General features: G+C 32.5%; 1 protein-coding gene and 1 non-coding gene across 2 annotated transcripts in view; both read left to right on the top strand.

The window, feature by feature from the left end:
• LOC149412889 (bicaudal D-related protein homolog) overlaps nucleotides 1-20757 on the top strand; it is a 212103-nt gene that overhangs the window by 45723 nt on the left and 145623 nt on the right. The gene's annotated exons all lie outside the window — the stretch shown is intronic.
• TRNAL-CAG (transfer RNA leucine (anticodon CAG)) lies at nucleotides 3469-3552 on the top strand. Its single transcript has one exon. It is a non-coding gene; the product is annotated as a tRNA-Leu (tRNA).

Genomic DNA, 20757 nt, shown 5'->3' with positions numbered 1-20757 from the left:
ACGGGGGGTGACCAATCGCTTACTAGCTCATGTGTGCAGATGGTCAAAAGAACCATGTTTTGTTAACAGGCCCTTTCTAAGGACGGGTTGTTTCAGAGAATTTGAACAATTCATCAAATTTCAACGTTCATTTACGGGTTCTGTGAAAGTCCTATTCAAATTCTGTTATTATATCATGATAGGCTAGTTGCTTGACAGAACTGAAATAAAAACAGAACTTAAAAATATCTTTCACAGAACTTGAAAATTAATTTTGAAATTCGAAGAATTGTTCAAGTTCTCCGAAACAACCCGTCCTTAATCTACAGTACACGGATACATATTACTAATTCATTGAGAGTATCTTCAAATCATTCGTAATTTGGTTAAAAACGGGACTGCAGGCCCTTAACGAATTAATTGATCGGTTTCCTATCAAGCTTTTAGGAAAAAAACAAAACTGAGCGAAATAGAGTTATGAATTTTTTTTACACGTTTTATTATTTCTTCGAACTCGTTTCATAAATTAATCATCCTGTGAGAAATTCCTAAACTAAAATTGTTATTAAATTGAGAACCGAACAAAAAACCAATTTTTCCGGTTTTCCTTATTCGACAAGTTGGCAACACTCTGTGTTCTACCTACCTAGTCCGGTCGTTCTAAATTCAAACCCGACCGCCATAGATTCCGCAATCGGTTTTGCAAACGACCAATTTCACGGCCGAAATGACAACTCTTGTGAGAAAATATTGCCACTTGAATAAAAAGTGTTACCAGTAGTAAATAAATCAAAAGAAAGTACTTGACTGTTTATTAATTGTTTTATTGAGGTGTTAAGAACACTATGAAACTTCTTACTCTTATGCTAAAATTAATTGCTATTTTTGTAATCTTGAGATTTGATTTAAAAACTAATCAGTTAATCAAAAGTTATGTATCTATCTATATAAGTAAAAATATAAATGTTCGTTTGTTCAAAATCTTAAATCTCCGAAAGTTCTTCAACAATTGCTTTGAAATTTTGACACAACGATAGATACAGATACAGACCTATATTATATAGATGTCACCTCTGACAGGTTAAAAAAATATTATTTAAAAAAAAAAACAGCGCCATCTGTTGGACGTTAAAGCAACACGTGTTATATATCTATCTATCTGCACAAACAGGCTGAGCGACAGCAATGCTTGGCGTTGTGCAGCTAGTTATTAATTTTGAAGTAAAATGACAGCATGAAAATGACTTGATATTTTTTCGGTTTAAAAATAAAAGTCTATTTAAGGGCCCAAAAATTTGATTTTTTTGTAGATTAGATTCACCAGTTTCTTGCTTTCCGGACACCGTCTATTGTAATTTTACTGGCCTGGCCACGATACGATACTGATATCAATTATCATGCCACGTCCTTGTTTCGATTCTCGGAAATGACTTTAATATGCTAATCACGAATCAGACCTCAGAATCTTTCGTCAAAATTTCGGCACATTTATTCCGCGTCGTGTTTTTAGATTCCTTTAAAATCAGGCGGTTTCGTGAAGAGGGTCTCCACCCATTGATTTATTATATTTAAATGATACATGAAGCGAATAGGTTCCGCTTATTTACCTCCAACTGACCTCCAACTCTCCTAACGCTCTAATTAAAACTACCGAATCTGGTCAACTCGTAGTACGTAGAAGCGCTTCTAATTGAAGATTTGTGTCTCCACCCCACTTAATTTTGCATCAGTATTCTTGTGATTTATTTAAGTATGTATAATTAATTATTCCGTCGAATTATATATCAGTGAATTGCTTCGCAATGGGCCCAACAGAAGACAGTTTGTAAGAGAGAGATATGTATACGTAAGAGATACTGCAGAAATATTCATTTTTGGATGAATGCACTCTTTCAAAGGCTTCAAAGCATTTCTCCCTTACTGCATGGGAAGCTTATGGCGCAGACCAAGGCTGCCCAACCTTTTTAACAGTTGGGCCAAATTGACGATTTTAAATCACTGGCGGGCCACTGAATACCTGACGGTTCCTATTTCCATGGGGGGGGGGGGGTTGTTAGAGAATTTCTATAAAACATAATTCCCCACAAAAAAAATTCAAAATGAGTGCTCCCCACAAAATAATATTTGAAATCCATGGGGGGGGGGTTGTTACGGAACTTCGCTGAGAAAAAAATCCGCGCAACCAAAAACATCATATTTAATTCCCCACAACAATTTTTCGAATTCCATGGGGGGGGGGGTGGCTACAAGATTCTATTTCGGACGCAAAAAATATTATATCAAAAACCGGTGTATTTTTGTTTAAAAAGTAAGACACTGGTGACCGCGCGCAAGCTGCATTGTTTGTTTTACCGGGGGCCCGCGACACTTTCAAATTTTTGGTTTTTTGAAAATGGTTCGCGCGGGCCACTTATAATTCGTTCGCGGGCCACATTGTGGCCCGCGGGCCTGGGGTTGGGCAGCCTTGGCGCAGACTATGCCATTCCAAGAATACCATCATGGCTGCCTGGATGGAGTCCCCCCCCGATGGCACTCTGGAGACTGGAAAAGGTCGAATAATCTACATGAACGACTATATCACTTTTTTTATGTCCACTGACTTGGTATAATTGTTTCCCTCCATTAGTATTCTGGGCAAAGAGGAATACATATGGTAGTTAGTCCCAGAATTTATGAACTGAAAGAAATCCTGACTTCTAGTATTACGTTGTGGAATCCGAAAGCTTATCAATTCTAGCAATACTGGACTATCAACTAAATCATTTAGAATTTCATATACAAATACTAAGTTAGTGAAAATTCTGATAATTTGAGCATATTCATATAATTTTACATTTAATTGTTGTAGTACAACATAATTACTGGAATACCCATTTTAAAATTTATAAAACGTAAAAAATTGTTTTGTATTCTTGTAACAGCTTGTACATGTATATTATAATGTGGGTTCCAGACAGGAGAATTGTGTATAAGAATAGTCTTAATGTATAATAGTCTATATCCTATTTTTATTTTTATGTGCGACATCTATTGACTTTTTTGCAAGTTTAGGATGAATATTTATTTTTGGAATTACTTAACGAGTAAAACCTCAAATTGTAATATGTTATGTTATTTTTTCCTTGTAATTTTTGATATAAAATATTGGGGTTGATAAATAAAATAAAATTTAAAAATAATTATTGTTATCAGAAATCTATGTTTTGTTAAGAAAGTATGCTGTTGCGTTTTCCTAAATATTTAATTAGTTGAAAAAATATAGAAAATTTGTACGATGTTGTTAATAATAATTTAATAATCCATTAATTAACACAAGCATTTTCTAAATATTGATAATCTGACAATTACTTACTATCTCAACACAAGGTTATCTATTTGTGATTAGAGATTAACAATAAACTTTTTATTTATCGGTTAAAACAGGTTGATAATATCTGGAGATTTTAATGGGAATAGTGATTGTATAAAAATTTGGGTACTGGTAAATAAGTCCGGATGGCCGAGCGGTCTAAGGCGCTGCGTTCAGGTCGCAGTCCACTTAGGTGGGCGTGGGTTCGAATCCCACTTCTGACAAATCTTTTTTGTTTTATTTAACATTTTCTTATCTATATACTAACATAATTGATTATACGTCCGTTATAACCAAATAAATACCAGTAGAAGTGGTAAAATATGTAATTTTTTTTTAATATTATTTGAGATTTTCACGGTGAAAATACCGTGATTTATTTTTGGGATATTATGACATTATAACGTTGTCCAAAACATTGTCTAAAGAATGAAGAAGGTCAACACGGCATAACAGCCGAAAAATAAATCACGATCATTATGTGTTTTGGTACATATTTTATATTAGATTTAGGAAATTATGATATTGTATTATTTGTTTAACCATTTTTTATTTTATTTATATTTAGTGAAGGTATTTCTACAATAATATTATAATACCAACGTACTAATTTTTTTACTTCACAACGTTGAGACGAAAAACTGTATTAAGAGTTTTAGCTCACTTAATATTGTCACATGTCACTTAATATGTCGTAAACGATTAAAACAACAAAACATGTATTTTTTAAATCAACCCAAAAAACAAGTTGACCTCTATGTTAAATAGATCGATTTTAAATAGATACATCTATTTCACGATGCCTTTATTCCTTGAAACTTGTTTTTTAGTTTCACTGAGAATTGAACTTTCCTACCCAGGAACTGGAGTCGACAACGATAAGACCTACAATTATTGCGCACATTACATAATTGCTGTAATGTCATCGAATTTCAAAGAAATGCGTATATGTCCGCATAGGCACGCGTGATTGCCTCCAAAAGATTATAGCATGCATCGTCATCAACAACGAGTCAGCTCAATCGGATGTCGTCAAATGGGTTAGATTGCATTCATTACCGAAAACAAAATTGAAATAAAATTAAAAAAAAAAAAAAAATACTCAATCCGAAATTGAGATCTAATATTAATATTCCAAAACATCAAACTAATAATAATAATAATATCTTTATTTAGGAAAGTTTACACATTACAACTATAAATACATATTATGGTGTACATTGTTTTGTAACTTTTGTTTTTAAGGTTATAAAATTAACAGAAAAATATAAACATAATATGATGAAGTAAAGAAAATAAAAGTGCAGTTAGTTGAGGTTTCTCAAATACCGCCTCACTAGGCTAGCCTGTGTTGAGGCAGAATTTTTCGTGTTAGTTCCTAATACCTTTGAACATACCTATACTTGTATTAAAATGTATTCGCTCAATAATGTGATGACTTCAATAACTGTGAATTTGGGTGAATGCACCGGTGAAGGCCCTATTAATACTGTTCTTTACGCTTATAATAATGAAGCGTAAAATTTTTTGTAATCTTTAAGAATATTAATTCAAAAAACCGTATTTTCATTAGTCAAAATAAATGTATTTATTGTATTGGTATATTAGGACTCACTGCCTAAATTTAAACGTGGCATCATGTCAATAATATAAACTGTTCAATACGCATACATGTACACACACACACACACACACACACATGCCTGTACACTACACATGTCACCTGGTAATTACTGAATATACATACTACATACCAAACCAACATGAAATATTTAAAATCTGTAAATTGTTTCATTCCTGTAACCAATGTACTGTCTGTTTCCATAATATCAAATAAATATATATCTATGGGATCTGGTTTAAATAAGTTACCATGGTTATAATTTAACGACCTTACTTTCAATTTTTTTTTATAAGGTCCAATTCACGAGCTACTTAACTCAGACCAATTTTCTTGTTTTGAAATTGCCTTATAAAGAGTAAACACGTATCTTTCTGCAATATTTGCTATTCCTTTATGCATTGTGTTTCCATAATGTTCAGGAACAAATTGTGCATTCATTTATGACCCACTTTAGTCAAAATATTCACGTTTCATTTTGGAAAGATTACCCAATGTTCGTAGCATCTTTTACTCTCGTTTTCAACGAAACAGTTAATCATTGTCCTGAAAAATCGTGCCTTCGCAAGTAGATTTCATTTGAATTAGGAATTGAAATGAACAATTGATTTGTTTAAATTTTAAATGAAGAATCAACATCCTTTACTAAAGAAGACGATTGCAATATTTTGTTTGACTAGTTACGTACGTGTTCTTTGAATCACGTGGTGAACGAATTTACAAACTTCTCTAAAAGATGACCAAAAGTGAATCCCTTTTGTAGGCGTCGAAAGAAGATTTCTTTCTTTTTTTCATGGTCTGTGTATCGAATTTGATAGACAAAGTTTTTTTTCTCACAATCTACAATATCGTGTAATATACAGAGTATTTTTTCTCTGAATCTACATACCGAATGTAATAAACATAGTATTTTTCTTAATTTCCTCCTATCGGATGTAAAAAAATGCTAATCATATTCCAAGGATCCACGAAGAAAACTTACTAAATTGAATATGGCTAATTTATTAAGAACCTCTTCAAATTATTCGTAATTTGGTTAAAAACGGGATTGCAGTCCCTTGACGAATGAATTGATAGGTTCCTAATGAACTTTCAGTAAAATACGGAACGGATGTCGGAACACGTGTTCATAAAAACTCTAATATTTCGTCATTGCATATTATTAAGACAAATGCAGGTGCACAATCACGTGTTCCAATACATTAGGAATTTACTAAAAGTTCATCAGTAAACGGCCTGTAATTTCGTTTTTAACCGGATTTCCAATAATTTTAAGAGTTTTTTTTTAAATAAATTAACAATACTCATTTTTATCCTAGAAAAAATATAATATCAAAGGCATATTTTAAATCAGGTTTCACGCTTCGAATGAAATACGAATTTATCTCAAGCAATCTTTAAACAAGTAAAAAAAATAAAAATAAATGAAATGGCAAAAATAGAATCAAAATCTCAAGAATTATTGTTCTCGGGATCCATTTATAGAATTCAATGTACATTTACATCTACGAGTACTTTATATCAAAATTAGGTAACATTAAAAGCATTTTTCTCAGAATGTACAATGTAAATCTCGAATGTTTGAACAATAATATTACGTTAAAATCGGAAACAGCTATGACAATTACGTTAGCTAGATTATGTGTATTTCAATTGAGCTACTTTCACTTCAGAGTTGAATAATTTGTATCTTTTTTATTGTTTTCTGTTCGCGGAAAAAAGTTGAGGAAAAATAGACTTATTATTACCTATCCATTCTTTATACTCTCTCCAATTCAATGACTTCATCGGTGGCAAATTGATGTTTTTTTTCGAGTCGCGTCGTTGTTGATTTAACATTATCAATATTTTGAACCGTGATATAATGATTTTCATATTGACGACTGTAATTGTGTATTTCGATAACGGAATAAATTTTAGTCAAAATAGTTATACTATTATCAACAGGTGAGATGATACAATTTACAGATAAATTTCTAATAACTAACTAACAAGCGAACAGAGAGGATGAAATAATACAAAATTCTGACCTTATACAAATTTTGGTTCTCCTCCTGACATGACCCAACGTAAGAATATAATTTACTTTATCGTGAGTGTCTTACAAGAGTCCTAGGGCGTCCCCCACTTCTTCATCCAACTACCGAACTCCTGTTTTAACTCGAAAATTCGGCATTTCATTTTTTTTTTTAGTTAAATTTGTTCGTTACATTCCGGTTCCAGTTCAAGATGGTAGCCTTGTTGGTCACTACCTTTTTATCCCGTCAGAGTTCGCATAATAGTGGTTTCTACTACAAGCTGTCAAATCGAAATATCCAATAATGTTGAACCTACCGGCCGCGGCCTGAAGAATGTTTGAAAAAAGAATTATCATTGATGGTGATATTTGTTTGGACAAATTGTATAGTTCCTTATTTAAAATTTTAAAAAATGTTAGATACATATCGGCAATCCCTTAAGGATTCGTATGACTTCAGTTACGTGAGTCAGAATCGTAATGGAAGAATTACTAATTTTAAAAAAAAACATAGATTTATTATAAACAACATGATGTCAGAAGGAATGAAGTAACTGTTTTTGAACGCTCCCTCTATCGATTAGATCACTTTTTAATGATAGTTCCATGACTTGCCCGGTGATTTTCTTTGTCTGTGGTGACAGATTCTCCTTGGCAGAGGCGGATTACAAGAGTTTATAACATGGGTTCAAAATTATCTTAGATTTTCCGGTTACACGATTTATTTATTTGAACTTAGCATTTTTATGTAAAATGTAATTTACCACTGAATATAAAATATACATATATTGTTCCTTCATATTTTCAAATATTTTTAAGAGATGTAGATTGTTACGCATTGTATTGGGATTAATACGCAAAAAAAAACTGAATTAGCAGGACTTCAAACCATTTTCTTTTTTATTACTTTTCGTCTCATATTCTTATTTCTTGTTATTAATCCAAGCATTGTGGCTGCTTTGTTGATGATTTGATTAGTGTGACATTTATATTGTAACTTATTATCAAAAATCACACCAAGATTGCGTGTATCGGAGCTGGTTACAGTTCTGTTTTCATTTTACAAATTTTATTTGCAATTATATATTTTTTGTATTATCTTGAGAATATGACTTGGTGACACTTTGAATAATTAAAAATTACTGGTTGTTCAAAATCTTAAATCTCCGAAAGTTTGATCTTCACCGAATGCTTTGAAAATTTGACACAATATTGCATTCAAATACGCGTGTGTTTTACGAAGATATCACCTGTGAGAGGTAAAAACATGCTTTAAAAAAAGCGTAATCCGTTAGACAAACATGCTTTTTTGAAAAACAACGTAATCTGTTGGACAAACATGCTTTTTTTTAAGTTATGTTTTTATTTATTTATCAAACTATACTTTTTTAGCTATCCCATGTTTGAAAATTTATTTCCCTTTATATTTTTTTAAAAGCGTATACGGTTTACACGTAGTTCCCGTGAGCACTTAGGCCATAGGCCCATTGTGCTATCTCCCATTTTACCTCTATCCTTTAACAACAACCCAGTCCCTTTTATAAAGTTCACCAGGGTTGTCATTGGGTATGTGGCTATGTCTTCTGGTTCTACTGTATGTCTCCCCAGGTATCTGAGCCTAGTTCCCACCAGGGCAGGACATTGGCACCATAGGTGAATTGGAGTCTCTTCATATTTCCTTTTTAAGCTTTATATTTATGTAATGGCACATGTTGTGCCGTTTCTATGTAAATAAATAAATATTTCCATTTTAAAGTGCATGTAAATTTTATTTTCGTGCAGTGTAAGAATAATACTGTATCTCAAATTCAATATGTTGATCCTCTTCTGCGCATTTAAATCGATTATTTATTGCTTTTGATCACGATATTTTACAAACGATTGTTCATCTCGATTTCATTGGGAAACGGTGAACGAACAAAGCTTACTGGGTAAATAATGTGGTCAGATCGATCTAAGGTTTTTGGCCAAACATAGCGGATACTCAAAAAATAAAAAAAATGACATATTATGAGACAAGCATAAAAATATTTCCTAAATTGGTTTATTCAAACTGAAATTTAAATGATACTTTTTCAAATTGCCTTCTGTGAATTTACATACATAATTACAGGAGGATATTCATAATAAACTCGCTGACGTGTACCCGGCATTGCTAGGGGTTATTAATGGTTTGGAGTAAAGTTTTGAGGTTTGTTGTTTCTAGTGCACCTGAAAACTTTTTTATTTAATATTTTAAAAGTGGAAATATTTTGAAGAATTGAAAATTTTTACTTTTTATAATTTTTTGTTTCACTTGATCCTGCCACGTCTTCCTCTTGCGTGACCGACTTCCACCATGCACTACTATATACCACATGTTACTAAAAAAAACTATATTATAACTACTTTTATTCGACTCCGTTGGTCTTCCTCAGACGTCTGCAATTTTTCTATCATTGAAAACACTCCTAACACTAATAACAAACTTTGAAATGTATAGCCAAATTGGTCAAGTACTTTTTGAGTCTATGGGGGACAAACAAACAAATAAACATTCATTTTTAAACATACAGATAATATAGGCTTAAAAAAACTGTAAACTTATTGCGAAATACTTTTTTTATATTAGGCTCTCTTTATGACTAAATTTTGGGGAAAAACGCGAACTAAGAACAAAATAAAAGCAAATAGAGAGATTTAAATGAAACCAACACGGAAATATTTAGATTTTGGAAACTTACGGATTTGAAATATTGTTAATTGAAGAGGAAGCTACAAGCCAAAAATGTGTATATTCTTGGGATACCTTATATTGTAGGTAATAGGCATTAAAATCGCTTGACAAACGGAGCAAAAAGAGCAAGAAAGCAAAAAAGTTAATTAAGTGAAACTGTCACAGATAATCTTAGCTATAATACTGTATTTTTTAAAGTTTTACACGTTCATACATTTCTTTTGAAAAAAAATTATTTTTTAGTAGTTTACATTTATATTTTTTATTGAGTCATTTATTGTTTTTTATCTATATTCTACTCAAGCGAAACTATAGGAAAACCTTCAATTTATATGACGCATATTTTTTGGTATTCACAATGTAAACCAATTCGTTATAAAGATTAATCAAAATAGTGATTTAGCACTAAGCTTCGCCTTTATTAAAAATCTGGTCAAATAATAATTTGACGAATACGTTTTTCTGTTAAAAATGTGATTGAAACCCATAACGAATGATTCGATAAATTTCATTACAAACTATTAGTAAAGCACGAATATGTTGAGGAAGTCGGAACACGAGTTCTACATGATAATAATAGTTACGCATCACGTCCATTATATGTATTCGGACAAGGGCACCTGCGTGAACGCGTATTAAGATATATTCTGAATGACTAATATTTTGTTGGGAAATGATCGCATTCACATTTTTAATAGTATCTTGCTAAAAAAAGTCGTACTCATAAAACCTAAAACTGCTGTATACTCTTAGATTTTTTTTTCTCTAACTTAACTCATGTTTATTTATATGTGAATTCCCGAATGCCATATTCAACACCACAACAATTAATTATTTAATAATGATAGGCAATTCATTATAATTCTTCAACCTTCTTGCGTCGTCATTGAAAAGCGGAGTAACCAAGCGTGAAAGCAAATCCGAAGGCTGTTGAAAAATAGCATTTCTATAATTTTACAAATGTCCAGCTGATGGAAGAACTACGGAAGATGTGTTTCGAAATATTGCTGTTAGATTATTTAAATATTTTTTACGTATTCTGCTATCTATTTGGGGTTCACCATCATTTTTACGATTTACGCTGGTGGCACTTCATATTAAACGAGCAGCTGTGTTGAACTAACACCCCTTGCAGTCTTGCATACTTGGTTCCGCTCATAGACATCTATCGCTCATAGACAGGGGAATAAACTAACTTGAGCGTAACGCGGAAGGCGGCGTGACCATCCTACTTTCGGTGATTTGTCTACAAATGAATCTGACAGTACAGGCAACTCGCATTGCAATTTGCATTATTCACTTATTCAGTCCTCTCAAATAAAATATACTTATGAATTACTAGTCTTTTTTTTATAATGGTGTGCAAATTGCTGGCAGCGTAAAAATAAAATAAAAAAAACAAATCCCAAATCGGTAAACAAAAGTTCGTGCTTGTTTCTAAAATTTAATATTTAGTTAAGACACTTTTACAAATGGGCTATAATTTAGCCACCTTACTCAATGTTGACGTCAATACAAGAATACAAATTTAAAATAAAATACTCAATAAAAAATATAAATGCAAACTATTCCAAAAAATATTTTTTCAATAGAAATGTATGAACGCGTAAAGGAAACAACTTTTAAAAAATACAGATTTATAGCTAATATTATCTGTGACAGTTTCACTTGATTAACTTTTTAGCTTAACTTTTTATAAAATTGTTTACAAAATAAGTAAAAACCAGTTTTTTGCTGGAAATCGAACGTTCCTAGACTCCGTTTGTCAAGCGATTTTAATGCCTATTACCTACGATATAAGGTATACCAAGAATATACACATTTTTGGCTTGCAGCTTCCTCTTCAGATCCTGTGCAGAAAATTCCAACAATGGACAGCGCTGCAAACCTTCGCCTTATTTTATGATCTGTTTATTTCAATGTGCGCTCTTCGGTGGTCAGTGTACGACTGATGTCATAGTTTATTCAAAGCATTATAGAACCCTCCAGGTGCCAAAAATATGATCACGTGGTTTGCATCCAGCCCGTTTAAATGATTCCAAGATTTCATTTCGGCAAGTCTATCATTTTAAATATCTATGGTTTTGCTGCATTTTTTTACAAACATATATTTTGTTGCACTTTCTATATTTTCGTTCCATTCTCATGTGACTAGTGATTTTCCTGCATTCTTCTGTAACGTATATTCCCAAATGAGTTGGATTTTGATATACATCCACATATTGTGTTGATTATGTTGCATTTTTTCCGTTGACCGCGTATGTCATCAAAATGGCAGCTCAATACACCTCCAAAAAGTGATATAAAGTCATGAAAGGTGATGAAAAAAAATTAGGTTACATAGGTAACTATTAAACCTATTTTTGGTTTCATCACTTTTAATGACTCTATATCACTTATTAAAGGTTTGTTGAATTTTCATTTTGATGAAATATCTTAGAACTATTTTTGCCACACATACATATTACATATATATACTTCTTATTGCTGCATTTTAATTAAAAATATACTACATAGTCCTGCTGCATTTGCCACATTTAAAATATATAATTCTTTCTCAATTCGTGTAATATTTCTCAATCCGTTCTAAGGAAGCTTAAAAACCTTATGCCGATCAGTTCGTTAATTTTATTGTAAAACTTTTACTGGGTCAATGAGGCCGAATTACGAAATAGCTAGTCCGGCAGATGATTCAGTCCATTGATTTGCAAACAAAAAATCGCTTTTATTATATTATTATTGCCTACTCAAAACCAAGGTTGTTTCCGTTAACTGATATTATTAATATAATCTCTTTCTACGGTGCTAATATTTCTTAATGTCACGCTCGAGCCACGAATGTCACATTCAAAGATTCTTATGACATGAATCAATCTTTTTTGCTGTTGTGTTCAGTTATTTAATAAATGGTTAGTTTGTGTATGTTCTTTTTCTGAGAATAGATACGTTCTTTGTTTTTACGCAGGCAATACAAATACAAGAAAGTCAGGCTTACCTAAAGAATATTTAAAAAGAAATAAAGTTTACAACCATACGATTCGCTACCTACATTTAAAACCGTTTGTTTCGCAAAATTAATTTTCAAGTTTTGTGAAAGTTCTATTCAAGTTCTGTTATTATATCATTATGTGTAGGATGTTTCACATAACTTAAATGATAACAGAACTTTAATAGAACTTTCACTGAACTTGAAAATAAACTTTTTCATTCCGTGAAATAACTGGTCATAAACGTTTTTTACCAGTCGGTTGTCCATTGTTCTGGAAATTATCGAACCCTTTAATTAATTAAGTAAATTTTTGTGAATGCATTTACAAAACTAACGCAATTGCTTATAATAATGTAGATTAGGGATTTCAAAGCTCTGCTTTACCACGGTTCTCTTTTCAAAATAAATTACTCTCTTTGCATACTGATTTTGTTTTACCTTAAATGAAAATAACAAACTTTGTTTTCAACACTATTTAACTAACAACATTCATCAAAACCAATAGTTTCTTCATTATGATACCTACATAGTTTACTGGAAATTAAGATATATAAGAATAGAAAAATTAGCATAGACATAACATAAATACCCACAGACAAAATATAACAATAATAGGAGAAGGAAGTAATTAATTATTTACTCGCCATATTAATAATTAATATAAACCCTACGGAATTTTCAATTTTCTAGGCCTGCTAGAGGAAATTCAACCGTAGATCCGTCCATTACGCCGAGCCGCGCGCCGAATATTTTTTGACACGACTTCTTCACTTATGTCGTTACGATTCCCACTTTATTTTAGAGATGTGCCAGGGCAAATTCAACCGTAGTTTTGTCCTATACATGAGAGCTGCGCATCGCATATTTCTATGCACGGCTTCTTCACTTACGTCATTAAGATTCCGACATTATTTTAGGGTATTATCACATCTTAATAGAAATTTATGTCACAGTCGAGGATTCATTTGATATACCTACATACTGACTGTCGACCACCTGATATTTAAGAGGAAGCTACAAGACAAAAATGTGTATATTCTTGGTATACGTTATACTTTATGTAATAGGCATTAAAATTGATTGACAAACGAAGTATAAAAACGTTCGATTTCAAGCACAAAACTGGTTTTTATTTATTTTGTAAATAATTTTATAAGAAAGCAAAAAAGTTAATCAAGTGAAACTGTCACAGATAATCTTAGCTATAATACTGTATTTTTTAAAAGTGGTTTCCTTTACGCATTCATACATTTCTATTGAAAAAATATATTTTTTCGTAATTTACATTTATATTTTTTATTGAGTAATTTATTATTTTATTTGTATTCTACTCAAGCAAAACGCTAGGAAAACCTTCAATTTATCTAAAACATAATTTTTGGTATTCATAATGTACACCAATTCATTATAAAGATTAATCAAAATAGTGATTTAGCACTAAGCTTCGCCTTAGCGAAAAAGTGTGTTTTAGGTTCCATACTACCGATATAGTCCAATCTGGAAGGGGTGTCTCAAATAACACTTGAATAACTCTGCTGAAAGAATAATTAAAAAAAAAAAAAAAAAACCTTTTGCCACCCACAGATTTGCGGCCTCGTGTATACATTATTGTATTGTAAATATTACTTTATCGATTAAATGGTAACATTGAAATAGACCAAAGCTCCTTCGAGGACAGAAAGTTCGTTCGCTCTTCACCTACCCCCTCTTCCACAAGGTCGTCAACCGCCATTTGTGGATTAATTCGGTTTGTTGTGAACGGCAGTGCGTCATGGTTACTGGTTACTTATTTTAATGGGGCGGTTCCAATGAACGGTACTGAACCTTTGCCTTTATAAAAACTTACATTTTTATGACGTAACTAGCCCCGGCGAAGTTCTAATGGGATATTACTTGAAATAGGAATCATGAATTTAAATATTTAAATCTCGTTCTGGTCTAGAACTGAAAAACCAATAATCTGAAATAAGGGTTGTTTGAAATAATTAAGTTCAACAACCAGTTTTAGCTATTTTCTCTTCAGTTTGTCCAGTGTTGGGGGTATTAAATAGGCGCTAGGGTAATAATGTGGCCTCTATTTATAAGTATGGGCTTGGTCCTAGTGAGGTTGATTATTATGTGAAAAATGATGCATTATATTCTGTGAGATGCATAACATTAAGTACGATACGATTTTAGATTTTCAAAGTTAAAAATATTGTTGTCCTTTATGTTTGGGTTACTATGACGTGTAGCGTTACCTCCTTCTTAAGCCAAAGTTTCGGACAGCATTACAGTGTCCATCATTAGGTCGATTACAAATCTGCCCTGATGATCGACACCGTAATGCTGTCCGAAACGTCGGATAAAGAAGCACGGCATAGTACCCAAAAAAATGAACGCTAAGTTAATCCATTAACAAGCGGTTTGCATTTCGTCTGTCTGTAAATTTGTTTGTATGTACCGTCTCTGGTTAATCCTGTCAAAATGGTAGCCGTGTTTGATAGTACCTTTTTACTCCGCTAGAGTTCTTATTGTCGTTACGAGCTGTCAAATCTGAATAATCAACCTTACACGTGGTCCGTGGTTAAAAACTTGACACTTCACAAGCAAAATCCTTTTTTTAGATGCTCGTTTGTTGTTGATTACAAAGAGTCGAAACCCATTAATTAATATACATAAACTAAGAGTATTGTACCTAATTATTGTGAAAACGATGTGTTTTACCTGGAAATGCATAAAAATCAATATTGATCGCATTTGATTTTTTTTTAAATGTACTCCTCTGTTATTGCAGCTACCACGCAAAAAGCAACACAGATATCGATAAATTAGTCAAGGGACAGTAAAAAAAATGTGCGAAAAATACGCTCAACCGCTTTGGTGACAGCAAAATTGGGCGCTTAACCCCAATTTCAATTAGGCGACCACTAAGTTTATTTAGTGCAAACTCCCGTAAAGAAGCAATTAACAGTTTGTTGAGTGATTTAGCGTGTACCGTTAGCAAGCGTGCTAGCTTGGACAATCATTAGTCGAAAAAAAAAACAGAAAATAAAGCAATTAAAATACACAATAATGGATGCATTACCTGATTAAGTTCTGACCTCGCTTATAGGAAAATGCGCATCTTTCATTCGCAATTTAAACAAAGTTAATGGATTAAATTTGCTGTAATAATAGTGGTGATGGGTGCAGCAGCGATATGAGTTCTAATTTTTATTAATTTTCGCTATTATTCTACGCGATGTACACATAGGTGTTACAAGTGTCTAGACTAGTGAATTCTAACGGGGGCGATACCAAATTACAACTAGGGTCGTTGGTGAGATCCAAGGGGACGGTTGGTATCCTCGGAAGCCAGTGATGAGCTGTGAAAGCCTCCAAGGGGGCGGTGAAGGGTTGACACTGGGATGAAATGAATTAATTTTCTAATAAAATCATAAATATTTATCATATTACGTTAATTATCATTTTAAAATTCAATGCACGTTAATCAGTACGGCCTTTAGTGTATAAGGATTATATTAGGACATATTTAGTAAATATGTACACAAGAAACCCGTCATTCTCAATTTGAGAGGTGGGTTTGGGTCCCGCCGACCGCCCGGGGAACCATTTACTGGATGACCAACACCTCTGGCATAGGTCACCCCAAGTGTTTCGCTGCGTTTGGCGATTTAGCAGGGGTATCCGGGTCCATCGAGTGAGGTCTATGATGCGCTTGCCCACCAGCTGCGTGGCGTGCCACATCGGGAGAGGCTGGTTTGGGGAGTCCCTTTAAGCTCTCTCGACTCATTTTGGGAGGGATATATTCATATGTCCGTCACTCCTGGACACACTGATCCCTAGATTCCTACCCAACCCTCATACTTTTTAATTTCTCATTCATTTCCTTAAAAAAAGACCCCCCACACAGCATTCCCAAAGATGATACAGGCCCTCAGGGAAATTATTTTCCTCGTGGCCTCCTGTGCGGAGTCAATGTAAAAAAGTCCAAATAATCGTTAACCGGAGTGTTAAATAAATATTAACTATTTACGCTTCACACAACTCTTTATCCATAATATTCATTAAACAAAATACCATTACGCTCTGAATAACTTTTTAATCGTTGTTTTGCATACGCCCACGATATAACATTAAAGACCAATTAACACACATCATATCGTTACGTCGGCCTTATATTTTTTAGTCCGAGATTGTGATGCCTTGATATTGTTAGCGATACATAAAAACCCAAATATCTTCTGAATTGCAATATCGCAATCTGCTTCAGTCATACGTAGTAATGCAAAATCATGTGTTTTTGGTTTAAAAATTTGGTCGCCTAGAAATGTTTCAGATTCTTTAATTAAATACTGCGAGTAGAATACATCTTGGCCTTTGAAATGATCGTCAGTCAGTCGCGTTTTTAACCAGATTACGGATAATTTGAAAAGATTCTTAAGGCGATGCACTACGTAGTAATTTAAAATCATGTGTTTTTAGTTTGAAAATTTGGTCGCCTAGAAATGTTTCAGATGCTTTAATTTAATACTGCGAGTAGAATACATCCTGGCCTTTGAAATAATCGAGTATTTTTTAGATTAGTCTTTTTTTAAGCCCAGAAAAAAATAATGTATACGTCCTATGAAAACTGCTTTAAAGTTCAAAATCTCCTACTTACGAACCCATTTTCGGTTATGATTTTATTGTTTAATGTGGCAAATTAAGTTATTTATAAAATGATCGAAAAAAAATCAATATTTATGCCTGAACATCCACAAAATAAAATAAAAGGCACTTTTTGGCCATGTTTTTTTCTTGCATAAATCAAAACAGGCGGATGGTGTTAAGCGGGAATTTAAACCTAATCGTCATCTACGTAAGGGTTGTTATTGAGAGCGGCTCAATTTAAAATATTACACGACGTAGTGCATCGCCTTAACGTGATTCGGTCGGGAACCATTTACTAATACTCTGTTCAAATAGGATATTCTCTGTTAACTATATGGTTCTATACCTTGATGGAATTTATTTTATACTAACTACTGACTATTATCATAGACACCTCATACTTATGACAGGTCTTATACAAGCCTAGTATTAGTTCAACTATTGTTACACTGGTATATATTTCTTTTGAATTATGCATTGTCTTGCTGCACTTATATTAACTGCATCACTTGCAATAATGTTTTTGTTTACACATTAATTGTTCTGTGATTTATTAATTCCCGTGTACCACTGTACGCTTGTAATTCGATTATCAATGTATTGTAAAACCCATTTTATGGCGTTTGAATAAATAAATAAATAATAATTGTCAATAGAAGGTGAATGTGTGAATTAAAAAATATATGCGTAATCGATTTTCATATTAACTCTTCTCGTAACTCAAGACGTATTTTCGATCTTCTGTTGCTAGTCTTGGAAAGTATTTCAATATGTTATGTTATTTTTTGAAATTATTCTGAATGTAGAAGTAAAATCATCTCAGTAAGTAAAAATTATTTAAAAATAATTATTTCGGTCGTGCGTCTCTTTGTATGTGTGTAACTCTCGTTCAATGGCCTCTAGAACTGAGAGATTTGTTGTTTTTTTTCAAAATTGGAACTGACTATGGGAAAGATTCAGACAAACGAAAAAGTAAGTAGGTACCAAAATTATTTTGTTAATCATATATCAGAAATGCGTTACTAACAGTGTTTATTCGAAAGATAATTTTCTGATCCTCTCTAAAATTGACGCTGTTTGTTTTTGAAGAGCTAAGGACCTTAAGGCAATTTTTTTTTATATTTTTAGCTTCACTAATTCTACAATTATAATGTAACGTGATTTTTCACGGATATGCGCTAGTAATGAAATAAGATTTAATATGTTTAAATGGAATCAATTTCTAATATAATTTCCAACACGTGTCGTTGTTTGAACGTTGATATCTGGTTTATCTATTAATAAATTAATCTCTAAAAGCAAGAGTGCTACAATTTACCGTTGAATTTTTTTCTTACAAACTCAGTCATAACTTTCTCAATAGAGACGAAGTACATAGTGACCACAATCGGCGATCTTCAGCAATCTAAACTGAGCGAATTTTAATTTACATTTAATTTTTTTTTTGCTGAAATCCTACTCATATTAGGATTTGGTACTATCCGGGCGAATACAAAGTTTTTTATAAATAATGATTAAAAATTTATTTCGTAATATTAAAAGACAAACCATTAGGTAATCTTCAATCAATTAATGATGTAAAATATATATACCTACCTTTAATATAATACATTGTTAAATTGTCATTGTCAAAAGTGGAACCGATTTGTCGAGAATTCAAACAATCCGTGATTTTTCATCTGCGCCAATACACGACAAAACATGAACCTTTTGACGGGAACAAAATTCCAGGAACACGGATTATCATCGGATAATTTCCGCAGTGGAACTATTGTCACAATTACCTAGGTATATTATGCAAAATAAGAATAAAAGTCAAAACGTGAACCTGACGACAAGAACAAAATACCAGTAGCACAGAAATATGATTGGATATTTTCATTTGGTTGATATTATAAATATTTATTGCTCAGTAACTATAGTTGTTAAAAAAAATGACATAACAAGGAAACATTTTATATGTTGTAAAAATAGTTTTTTTAAATATTTTCACTCATTTTTACTTACTTCCTACTTTTTTTGATTCCTTACAAAATTTGAGCACTGAATTTATTTTTGTATATACATATATCTCCGTAACTCCATACCCATTTTTGTTTTATTCACACCACTGTCAAAGGACCAAATTTTACAGAGCGAGTAGGCCACAGAGGCACTCGAACTCATTACATCGCGTGGGGAACTAAACGACAAATAATAATAACACAACTACCAAGTAGCATATGGCACAGGAAGCCAGGTGCGACGGTTGTATGGGCTACCTTTGTAGTCCTAATTGATTCGCCTTTTCCATTCAGAATAATGAACAACATTATTTTCATAACATGTGCTTATTTCAGTTATACCTAATTCATACGCCTACACATTGTTAATTTACCATTTTTTTGTAAAAATACACTTTTTTTCATGAACATCTGCACCGAAGTTGCACTGAGAAATAGTGAATTTATTTCACTTCACTTTCTATATCACTCTATGTTAAAAGGTGTTGTACGGTAGACCTATAGGACGCATTGTTTGCATACAGCATGTTTCGATAACAATACAACCTATATTATATAGATTTCACCTGTGACAGGTAAAAATATGTTTTTTTAAACAGCGCCATCTGATGGATGTAAAAGCAACATGCGCTATTGGTTCTCTATCTACACCGACAGACTAAGCCATTGCAATGCGTGGCGGGGTACAGCTAGTAATATATTTTTTTGTATTATTATTATTAAATAACGGAGATTAATCCATTCAAACAGATCAACAATGTGTAAGTGTACCTACCAAGAATAAACAGATTAACAATGCATAAGTGTACCTACCAAGAACCAACATATTAACGATGTATAAGTGTACCTGCCAAGAACAAACACATTAAGTATGTATAAGTGTACCTAACAAGAACAAACAGATTAACAATGTATAAGTGTACCTACTAAGAACAAATATATTAACAATGTATAAGTGTACCTGTTAAGAACAAACATATTAAAAATGTATAAGTGTAGGTACTTACGAAGAACAAACAGATTGACAATGTATAAGTGTACCTACTAAGAACAAATATATTAACAATGTATAAGTGTACCTGTTAAGAACAAACATATTAAAAATGTATAAGTTTACTTACGAAGAACAAACAGATTAACAATGTATAAGTGTACCTACCAAGAGAGATAATTATTACATCCAGTTGTGTCAGTGACACACACAAGCAACTTTAGTCGCATCGCAACAGTTTCACGAATCAAAATTCATTAATGTATATAAATAAGGCGGGCACACACGAGGCGACAAAACTTTTTTTGAATTTATATTAATTTTAAAATAGTTGCTAACTGTTGCCGCAAATAAATTGGCTCATGGCCCTAAGTATTATCTATTTTTTATCTTGAGGATCGCTCAGTTTGACTGGCGAAAGCTACCGTGGCAAATATTATTTTAATGCAAAGAAAAC

The sequence above is a fragment of the Hesperophylax consimilis genome, chromosome 22, assembly GCF_061612785.1.
Source record: "Hesperophylax consimilis isolate HC1 chromosome 22, BYU_Hcon_1.0, whole genome shotgun sequence".
Taxonomy (NCBI): domain Eukaryota; kingdom Metazoa; phylum Arthropoda; class Insecta; order Trichoptera; family Limnephilidae; genus Hesperophylax; species Hesperophylax consimilis.
This window is presented reverse-complemented; position numbering and strand designations above follow the sequence as displayed.